The following is an 11285-nucleotide window of genomic DNA, read 5'->3' as shown; positions in this document are numbered from 1 at the left end:
AAAAAAACCCAGCCTGGAGGAGGCCAGGAGCTGCTACCCAGGCCTGAGCTGAGTGCAAATGGGAGAGGGGTGGCAGATTGCTCCTGCACCAGTGGGTCCCATCACAGCAGCACGAGCAGTACAAAGTCACTGGGGTGTTCCCACACTGATCTAGCCTTTGGGTCAAAACAAACCCGGACAGAACATCTGCAGATTTTTTACTGAAACTTCACATTCTCTCTCACAGATAAAATTTCACTTTCTGGTTTGTTGTTTTTTAACCGGAATAACCTAAAACATTTCAGAAATGTGCTCTGTGGCCCAGCCCCAGATGCCTCCCAGCATCCTCACTCCAGCAGCCCTGGCCCCAGTCCCACTCCTCCCCACTGTGTCCCACCACGCCGGATGCAACTGCAGCCCACTGTGGCTGGAGAGTACCGGACATGTCCCTGGGCAGTCCCCTCCTGCCCACCTAATATTTTTGTGGTCTGGCAATTGAGAGCCAAACCTTTGCCCTCTTCCCACTGCCTCTGGTTTTGGCAGTGCTGCCAGAGACCCGCCGGATTCAGCACAGGGCTCCCAGGAGGGCAGGACATCCCTGCGGAGCCCGAGCTGCTCCATCACCTGTGTAGCACTGGGGCCCTTGGTGGCAGCACTGGTGTCACTGGTTTAATTCCATCTCCCCAGTCCTTCCTGGCCCCTCTGCCAGTCCCGTGCTGGGCACTCCTCTTGTCCCTCCAGCCACCAACACTGCAGGTCCCTGCTCTTCCCAGGCCTGGGAGGAACCCCCATCCTCTGCATCTTTATTCGAACTGGGTTCCAACACCACCAGGCAGCAGCCAGGTGCCTCCAAGTTGTCACACCAGATGTAAACTTGGGCCATTGTCCCTCTAGAACGTTTGTCACCTAAAATACCCATTGTGTTTTCCTGCACACTGCTTTAGTTTGTAATTGGTGCATATAAATATAAATATAAATATAAGTATAAATATATATATATACAGAAACACAGTGAGCAGGTCACTATTTACAGCCTGGGCAAGGAGGAGGACCAGAGCCAAGCCTGGCTTTTAGGAATGGGACACAGGTGCAAGCCGAGGACATGGCCTCAGCCTGCTGGCTGCATGCCAGGGCCATGGACCCATCGTCCTGGAGCGTACATGGGGCTTGGAGGAGTTTAGATAACCACTGGCAGTGGGGTGGAGTGGCCAAGTCTGGCTCTCTGGAGCTGTGGGACCCCCTGCCCCAACTCCCCTCCCCTCCACATCCCATGGGATCCCCCCTGAGGAGCAGAGAAGCACCCCACAGCACTGAACTCAGCAATGCTCAGTGCTAGTAGGTGCTGGATGCCAGGACAAGAGTGCCACAGAGGCCCCTGTGCTGCTCTCACACCTAGGCACAAAGACAGGACAGTGCCAGACCCCTCTCCCCGCCAGCTGAGCTCCCTCCTCATTCGCCCCGGGAATTTGCGCAACAGAAGCCCCGGCTGTGCCCTGTGGGAAGCGGCAGAGCGAGCCCAGGGGCTCCGCTCCAGCCCAAGCACAAACCACCTCCTGCCAGCGCGGATGCCGTGGCTCCGGGGGTTTGTGCTTCCTCCCCACAAGGGATTGAGTCAGCCCTTCCTGAGGGCACCGGGAGCAGCAGCTCTGCCAGCACCTCCGTGTGAAGCCACCGAGCTTCCCTCCGGTCCCACGCGACCCCAGCATGCCCCAAGTGACCCTCGACACTGCATCAGCTGTCCCCGTGCAAGGGATCGAGGGGGTTTCCCGGCTGGTGGAGGCAGCGATGGGGACCCCCTGACCCCAGGCAGTCGAGGATCAGGACAAGGAGTGGCAGTGCTGAGTGCCACGGCCAGGGTCCCGAGCGGGCTGCAGCTGAGGAGCCCTGCCCAGTGCTCCCAGTGCCGGGGATGTACCTGCCGTGGGCCCCACCCCGCCGCCTGCTCGGCCAACTGGCAGGTGACGATGGCGGGGCTTTGTCCCTGCCCTATGATATTGCCTGTGATTTATAGGTCATTTTACAGCAGCTGTAAAAAGGCTGTAAATTATAGGAGGGGCATAAATTAGCCACGGACCCCTTTACTGGCCATAAAGATCTAAAGCCCACCACAGCTGCCTTTGGAGCTGGCACCCCGGGACATTCCCGAGGACAGCCAGGGGTGTCTTCAGCCAGACCAGCGAGGCTGTGCCGACTTATTTAGCACAACTCAAATAAATGGGGCCTTTTATTCCAGCAGGGCCACAGAGCCAGAGCATGACAGGCGGGGAGGGGCCGGTGCAGTGGGGGCAGGCGGGGGCTCCCTGCCCAGTCCAGGCCTTTCCCCCTTGTTTTGTTGGGGGGAGCAACCACTGCATCCCCCCAAGGGGGTCCTGGTGCTGGGACCCCCAGCCCAGCCCCAGGAGGGTTTGGTGGTCCAGCTTGGTGGCCGTATGCCAAGAGGCAGCAGCAGGACAGCGCATGGAGACGAAGCCTTCGGGTTTGCAGGTGGCTCTGTCTCCCATCTGTCAGCACCAGGGTCCTTCCCCTCGTGCCCCGTGCCCCCCGTGCCGCGTGCCCCCTGTGTGGAGCCCTCCACATGCACCAAGCCCCCCGAATTCCTGCGCTGCCCACCCTGTGCTGCCGGCAGTTGGTGCCCTGTTGTTCTCCGATGTGACCCTGGAGCACAAACAGCTTTGCAGCTCCTCGCCTGTTAATTACATTATGTCTAACGAGCAGGATCAGGCGGAAGGGATTAAATCTTGAATCTGCTGCTGCAGTCCTAGAGCATAGGACAGAAAAGCAGCTTTATCCGTTCAAAATGGGAGTCACTTTTCACACCGGCTCCAATCCCAGAGCTAATCTCCTTAGTTTGCCCAGTGCACTGACAGCTCCACACACAGGCAGGGCAGGCAGGATGCTTCTGGCCCTAGCCTCGAAGTCTTCCCTACTTTTTCCAGCCTCGGAGCCAGCTGGATGTGGTGTTGGGGCTCTGACACAGCAAGCAGGAGACTCTGCAAGCCCTGCCCCAGCACTTGGCATGCTCCAGGGACCCTTTCTGCGGCTTCTCCGGTCACCACAGGACAAAACAGCAGCTCTGGGGAATTTCTGGGAGTTGCCAGCAGCTCAGCATTTCCTGGGGCTGCAGCTGCTCGGTGCGTAGCAGGAGCATGGGAAGTGCTGGGTTGGGATGAAACTTGTCCCCAGGTATTGCAGGGAAAACTTCCAAGCACTGGAGTCCACACACACCGAGCACCCGTGGAACTCCTGGTCCCCAGGACCACCCAAAATCCCGTGTCTGGGCACAGGGAGAGCCCCAGGGCCAAGGAAGGACGGAGCAAGGCAGGGAGGGCCACAGAGCAGGCAATGCTGCAGCTTCATGCTGGGAACTGCCCAGCTGGAGGGTAGGGATTGTTTTGCCCAGCGCCTCTGTCAGCCAGAGCGAGCCCCTTGGGCGGGCACTGCCCTCGGGCTCCTGGGCGAGAGATTTGCATGATTACTCGGCATGAATTTGCCTTTGGTACCGAGCCAGGGGTCACCGTGTCTGAAGCTCGCGGCGCTGCCGGGACGGGGCTGCCGCGGGTCAGCGGCCGGGCTGACAGCCCCGGCAGCGGGGTCGCCGCTCGTGTCGCTCAGCCTGCGTGACAGGGCGCTTTGCATTCCAAGAGGCTGGAGCATCACCTGCCTCCCCCACGGCTACACAAGCTTAGCCACTGAGCTCCCTGGGGAATTCATAGAGTCAAGGAATCATTTAGCTTGGAAAATACCCTTGGGATCATCAAGTCCCACTGCTAACCCCACACTGCCGAGCCATCACCCCCTGTCCCGTGCCAAATCCGACCCTGAAGCTGCCCAGCACACTCTCGCTGCAGTCACCTGACCTTGGGGTCTCTCACGAACAACAGGGAAAACCTCTGCCCCCCGGCTGGGCATGGGGCTGGGCTCCACGACAGTGCCCGGACTTGGTGGCAGCTGGTCACATTCCCGGCATGGGGACACGGCTGCTGGGAGGGTGACAGACACGGTGGCTGCCCCAGGCACTGCGGTCAGCTGGGGCTCAGCTCCGTGACACCGTCCCCAGTAGCTGCGGCACGGGGAGGGGTGGACGCAGCCACCGACCCCGGCCCAGAGCACAGCTGTGAGGCGGCAGCAGTAAATCTGGACTCGTTGCTGGAGACCCCAAGGAGAGCATCTGCAGCTTGTTTTCAGCATGAACTCCTGTAAAAAGGGCACCGTATCTATAAATCCATCATGGGGAAGCTTCCTGGAAACCCAGTTTGGCTTCTGTTCCTCTCATTCCCCATGCTCAGAGCCCCCAGGGCTGCAGCACAGAGGCTGGAAAAGGCTGGGAATGCTGAAGGGGCTTTGCATGTCCCATCTCTGAGTCCTGCAGTCACCTCTCAGCTCTCAGAGTGGGAACGGGAGCTCCCACCCTTTGGGCACCAAACCCCCTGCAACAGCTCCCTGAGAGCCAGGAAGCTCCACCAGGGCCATCCTCTGAGCCAGGTTGTGCTCCGTGTCCTCTAGCATCAGCTAAAACAGGTTTTAATGCAACCACAGCTCAGGAGCCAAGAGAAGGGTGAATAAAGTCAAACGTTGGCAGGTGGAAGTACCAGAGGATGCTCCTCCCCGGCAAATTAAGCCCAGATGAATTAATCAATGAGTCAAATTTTAAAAGCTTTTATGCACTTGTGCAGCTCTTGCTCTATATATACACCAGTCACCTGCTCCAGAACTGCTGGTCAGGATAAGACCCTGGGGAGAGTTGGTGGCTGAGTCACCTTTACCTAGAAGTGCCCTGCAGTCGTTCTGTTCCTGGCACTGAGTCCCACCCCCTGCCCACCTGGGGATGCTGCAGGGACCTGGGGGATGCAGGAGAAGATTGACTGTTTGAGAATAAGGGAAAGGGCAAGAGGATCCCAGCAGTCCCTAACAGTGAGAGGAGCCATTTACAATCTGGAGGGGTGAGAGAGTTTAGGGTCTGTCTGTGGTTTCCTTTGCCTTCCTCCTCCTCCTGTTTCCAGCGTGTGGGAGGCATCTTCATCCGGCCTCGCCAGCAGCATCAGGCTCATGTGGGTTTGGCAGAGCAAGTGGGCACAGCTCTCTGCCCTGCTCTATAAATACAGTGGCTTCTCCAGGGCTGTCTAGACAGGAAACAGCCCGAGAACTGGGAGAAAACTCCTTGAGTTAAAGGGGACTGGGACTGTGCTGGAAGCCCAGGGAAAACTGGCTCCTTAAGTATCCAGATGTGCCCAGGGAGCTCCTCTGGAAGGGGCTGTGGACATCAAGACTCAAAGATCTTAATAGTCTTTTTCAATTTAATGATTCCATGATGCAGTGAGGTCTTGGCCCTGTGTCCACCGGGCAGGAGCTGCTGCCTGCATCTCATTGCCTGCAGCTGCTGCAGCTCCTCCTGCCCTCTGTGTCGTGTCCTTCAGGGTGCAAGAACTTCCAAAACTCCTCCTTCTTCCCATGAGTGGCAATTCAAAGGCACCTTGCTCCCAAATCCAGGGATCCAAGGCTCTGGATGAGGTGGAGGAAGATGGGGAGGCAGCACAGTTATGCCATGCAACCACAACCACCCCTCTGTCCTGCTCTGGCCTCCCTTCCTCACAGCCTCTCTGCTTCCCATCCTTATGCCGAGCATTGCAGAGCAGCTCCAGGGATGGGATCCACTGGATCCCTCATTCATCAGAGCCTGGGAAGGGCACAAGGACCCAGCTGCTTTGGTCCTTCCTTCCAGGTGCTAAACCTGCTTGAGTTTGTTTTGCAGTGCTTTCACTTTATACTCTTGCAGGGGAAAGTCCTCATCCCGGTTGTTTTGTCCCCAGCTGTGGCTTTTTTCCCTGTAAATATCCAAGTAGCACTTGAAAGAAAAAAACAGCTCCAGTTAGTGGGGGAGGAATCATGGCCCGTGGGTAATGACACATAATGACAGCCCTTCTCCCACTGCAAGGAGCTGCTGCTGGGCTTCCAAACGACAGCATGCAGAAAATGCCATTAGCAGATTATCCAAGTGAAGAATCTTTGCAACAACAAGACGGTGAAATGCATCTGGCCTTGGGAAGAAGAGCTGCCAGCACCGTTCTCAGCCTGGCCCACAAAGGAATGGGAGAGGAAAATCCCATGTCTGCATAGATCTCTGCATCAGCCCAGGCTGTTCTTCCCCTGGCCACTCACAGGGATCCCACCAGTTCCAGGGACCAGTCCCCATGTCCCCGGTTCCCAGCAGGGAGAGGGACCATGTATGGGTGCTGCGGGCAGTGCTGGAGGGGTGCGATAAGGGGATGGAGTCCTCATCTGAGGAGAACCCCCAAGAGATTTGTCTTGTGCCCGTATCACTACAAATGCTGTAAATTACTGACATTTCTTATCTTATCCCTGTGAAGACAAGATAACAGCCTGAGGAGGTGGCTGTTGTTGCTCTGATGGACTTCGGCACCTTTATCTGCCCCTAGAGATCTTTTGGGGCCAGTCCAAAGATAGCAGGAGGATTTCTCAGGGTGGAGAGCCAAGGGAAGAGGATGGCCCTGCCCTGGCTCTAGACACAGTTGCTGTCCTGGGCAGCCACCGGGGTGTCCTGATGCCATCAGGGCAGCTGAGCAGCATCTGGCCACCAGAGAGCCTGTCCTTTCTCCAACTCACAGGCAGCAAGCCCAGGGATGCACTGCTCCATTCCCAGGTCTCTGAACCTGTTTGGGTGTGTGGGCACTTCCATGGAGCCTGAGAAGCCTTCAGCATGTATCGAGCATCAGGGCAACTGATGGGAAGAGCTGGAGGTCCCCTGGGACAGCTTATTAAACATCCCAGCCCCACGAGCAAGCCAGGCTGGAACAGAATGACATTCATACAGCAGCTCAGCCTCAGTGCCAGAGGGGCAATGTCAAACAAACATAATTAATTTCCCTCTGCAAATCAATCGGGGGCAGAAGTCAAGCTCTCCTAGTACAGGAGATACACTGCAGTGGATAATCATCCTCAGCAATGAGGATGATCCCCGCAGCACTTCCAAGGGCACCTGCTCATCTCCCAGCAAATCAGAGCCTCCCCTTGGGCACAATCCCTTGTGCTCTCTTTGATGGATCGCCAGTGAGTAACTGCCTGCCTGCACTGCCCAGGGCAGTGAGCTGAGCCTGGCAGAACTCTTGGGCAGCAGGTTTCTGGGATGGATGGCTCAGTCCTTTACCTGGCAGCTCCAGCAGTGTGGGGAAGGCTTCATCTTTGTGCCAGGAGTGCCTGTGGGGATGCAGAGCCCTGAGCACCCTTCACCCCCATCTCCCCTCTCACTCTGCCTGGGGAGGAGGTGGGTGCCTGTCCTGGACAGACACCAGTCTGGGGACATGCTGCAGTGCTGGCTGCAAGCACCGCTGTGGAATTGCCTGCCCTGACTGCTGTCTGCAGACAATAAAATATCATGTGATGTCTTAATGAGCCCCTCGGCATGTGACAATTGCAGGGGAGCGGAGCTCCTGCCTGGCTGGAGGGGTTGGTCCCAAGGCTGGGGTCTCAGTGTGGGGACAGCAGGAGATGCCCTGTCCCAAGCAGAGGCTGCCAGGACTCTCAGCCCTGTGATGGGGCAGAGAGCTTTTATCAGCTGGATTTAAAATGAGATACCACACTAATGTCAAGGAAGTGGCAAAAGCAGCTGGGCTGGGTGCTTTGAAGGCAAGGTTGGGTGGCTTTGGTGTTCTGCTGTCCCTGGCTGAGCTTGCTCGGTCAGCTCTGGCCCGGTCTCCTAAAACTATGACTGTGGGTGCCCCAAGCATGTCTGGTCCTGGAGCAGGTCCTCACCTCCATGAAGAAGATGATGATTGGGCAGTTTGGCAGGCAGAGGCTCCTAAAAAATGTGTTTCCCAGAGGAGCAGCCAAGTAGTGGCAGGTGGGGGAGGTTATGGTGCTGAGATGAAACTGAGGAAAGAAAAAGCCAGTTTGGGTCAATACGTCTTGGCTGGACACTGAGAGGGGCTCGAGTTCTCTCCGAGGGGGCACCAGCAAACCCCATTCCTGCCTCCCACTGCCGAGCTGCCGGCCTTGGGGCAGCGTGCCAGGTCGCTCTCTGTGACTCAGATGTTCCAGATGATGGGAAGTGGTTTGCCAAGGCTGGGCAACACACCTGGAATCTCTGCAGGGTGCAGAGCGAACACTGTGGCCTGGCTGTGAAGGGAGAGCGGGAAAAGACGACAGTTGTGTCCTGGGGACTAGGATGGAGGGTGACACAGGCACAGCCTGCCCTTGGTGCTGGGTCCCGTCTGGGGACGAACAAGGGTGTCCTGCCTGAGCCCCAGGGCCAGGCTGCGTCCCTGTGAACATGAGCGCACACGTGTGCACACTGGGCTTTGCCCCACAGGGCTGGTGCACGTCCCACACGCGTGTGCTCTGCCTGGCCAGGCTGGGAGCCGCCAGCCCTGCAGCTGCCTGCCAGGAGCCCGCACCCTGATGTGCTCCAGCCCTTTCAGGGAGAGATGGAGCTGACAAAGTCTTTGTCAGTCAGATCTGTCAGGGAAAGCTCTTTGTTCTTCAGCATTTGCTCTTGCCTCCCCCTCTCCAAACCTAAACTAGATGCATCTGCTTTTGTTTTCTAAATGCAGAATTAGGGACTGAAAGGAGCCCCTTTGTAGTGGGGAGGAGGGGAGCGCTGCAGATCTTTCACGGGGAAGGCAAGGTCAGGGGGGAGCTGCTCTATTGTGCAGGGCCTCTCCTCTGCAGGCTCAGCCCTTTCAGTGCCCCCTCTTCACAGTCCGGTTCCCACTGGAACCACTCTGGAGACGTGGGGAAACCAGCCCGGTAGGACGGGCTGCTCTCCCAGCTGCGGGGATGGGTCAGCTTTGCCTGTGGTGGATTTTGCTGCTTCCGATGCCACAGCTGGGAGCCGGTATGTGGAGGCAGCAGATGAGGAGGAGGAGGAGGAGGAAGGCCGCCCCATGGCCTTGGGCTGGCAAGCAGAGGTGGGCAATCTGACAGCGCTGAGTGTGCAGACGGGCACGCATGGAGCTGCAGGGGCTACGTGTGTGTGACTCCATGCAGGGACACAGCCGAGATGGGCATTTCCCTGTGGGAGGACAGAGGTGGGTGCAGCCCCACAGGTCCAGCCCCTGTCTGTGCCCAGTCCAGTGTGCGGGACAAAGGGGGGCTTGCAGGAGGCTGTGCAAGCTGCGGGCTCTGAGAGCCATGTCCCAGGGAAGCTGCTCCCCAAATGCCTTTGTTCCTACTCAGGCAAGACAAAATCCTCAGCCAACACAAAACTCTCCAAGCTCCAGCCTCACAAGCCTCAAAATTGCTTCACCAATGCAAACGTGTTTGTGGAAGAGCCCTGCACATCACACGCTCCTGCCCTGGTCCAGGAGATGGGCAGGGGCCCAGCATGGGCTGCTGATGCCAAGGAACTGCCCCAGCCCCTGCACATCCCTGAAAGTGCCAGCAGTGAGTGAGCTCTGGCTTGCTCCATGGTCTCTGCTGCTCCTCAGTTGCAGCCATGCCCCTTGCAGACCTCCATCTGTTCCAGGAGGTCATTCCTCATCCTGAAGGACTTGCTCGTGTGCAACTGATGCCACCAGACCGTGACAGCTCACGGTCTCTTCTGAGCTGAGCCCCAACATGCTGCTGAGGCCAAGGATGCAGCCAGATCCTTGAGCCTCCCGCGAGCAGGGGATAGTTTTCCCCATTTTCTGCCATTTCCAAGCACCTTTATTGATAAGGGCCCGAGAACTTGTGCCCTGTTGATGCAATCATGCAGAAAACCATGCCGAGGGACCAGCAGCCACAGAGGTGCTGCCTGTCCATCGTGAGGGGTTACCGTGTAGCCCTGTAAGGTCTGTTTTGGGGCCAGCATAGAAAAGTCTGGCGCAGAAGCCCAGTGGGAGCCATGGATAGCAGGGTCCAGCAGGTGCAGGTTTCCCAGCAGCCTTGGCACCTTCAGCCCAAAGCTCCTGGCTGTTGGGCAGTGAGGAAGGCTGGGCTGGGGATGGGTGACTACACCCTAAATGTACACTGGGTGAGTTGTGCTTGTGTGGGGCTGGGGTCAGCTCTGCCGTCATTGAAATGCTCCCCATCTTCAGCTTGCTGGGAGAACATCCCAGCAGGTGTGTTACCTTTCCCCCTTCTCCCTGTCCATAAATCTGTCAAACCTGAAAAAGAAATATTCCGTAGGTCTTGGCATGGGGAGCTGAACGGTTGCCTGGAGCAGGAGGAGGCTGCTCCTGGGGATGGATGCCCAGCATTTGGTTCAAATCTAATGCCGGTGACTGACAGGGCTAATTCAGCCTGTCTTCTTCCCTCTTATAACTTAATCACTTACACATTGCCTCGGCAGGTCCTTCCCTGCCGACTGGAGATGTCTTCATCCTGGGATGCCCTGACTTGGACTCACGACTGCTCCCGTAGTGCTTCCTGCACAGAGGCTGAATGCTCTGCACCACCCACGTTACCCTGAGCCAGTCCAGCTTTGGGGGAGCTCGTCTGAGTGCCCAAACTGGGGCTCTGTGAGCTGGGCTTCCATACTGGGGAGTACAGAAGTCAGGCTGGGCTCACTGGTGTGGCAATGTCCCACTCCGCCCTTTGGCTTGGGGACTGAGTGTGATCCCAGCTGAGACAAAGCGAAAAGTGCATGTCAAGAGTTTTGAGAAGCTCTGTGTCAGAGCTGCCATGTTCCTGCTCCAAACCTCAGTGAAAACAGTTGGGAAGGGACAGGGACTGCAGCAGTGGTGGCTCCTGGGAAGGACTTGGGGCTGGTGACTTGGGCCCCTTTAAACATCTGCCCTGGGTCTTGCTGTGCAGAGGGGCCGGCTGGGGGCTCCAGGCTGCCCAGAGCTCTGCCCACTCTGCTGCCTGCATCCCACTGCCCGCATCCTGCTGCCTGCAGACCGGGTGTTGCACAGGGATAACAGGGTCCGGGCAGTCCCCTCGCCCCAGCCTGTACCCACGGGGCCTGAGGTTTCCCCAGTGCCAGCGAGAGCAACAGGGCAAGAGCGCAGAGGCGAGGGGAGCATCACGGCCAGCATCCCTGCGCTGCCCCCAGCGCAGCCTGCGCTGCCTTCGGGGCGACCACCGCCCGCAAAACCCCGGGGGGACGTCTGGAATCCCACTGCCGGGAGGCCACCAGGGTCTCCAGGGTGGGGGGGCGGTCCGGCTGTGACTACAAGCCCCATCAGGCCGCTGAGGAGGAGGAGGAGGGCGGAGGAAGGCGGAGGAGGAGTCGCGGCTGTCGGCGGGGCGGTGCGGGAGCGGCTTAGTTCGGCGGCGGCGGGCGCTCGGCGGGACGCGGCGGGCGGGCAGCGGCAGCGGCGGCGTCGGGGCGGCCGCGCCTTCGGGAGCGCGTCCGGCAGCGGCTCCGG

This window comes from Corvus kubaryi, unplaced genomic scaffold (assembly GCF_017639235.1).
Source record: "Corvus kubaryi isolate FWS band 111438036 unplaced genomic scaffold, C.kubaryi_AGA036_p1.0 37265, whole genome shotgun sequence".
In the NCBI taxonomy this organism is placed as follows: Eukaryota; Metazoa; Chordata; class Aves; order Passeriformes; family Corvidae; genus Corvus; species Corvus kubaryi.
Note: the sequence above shows the minus strand (reverse complement) of the source record.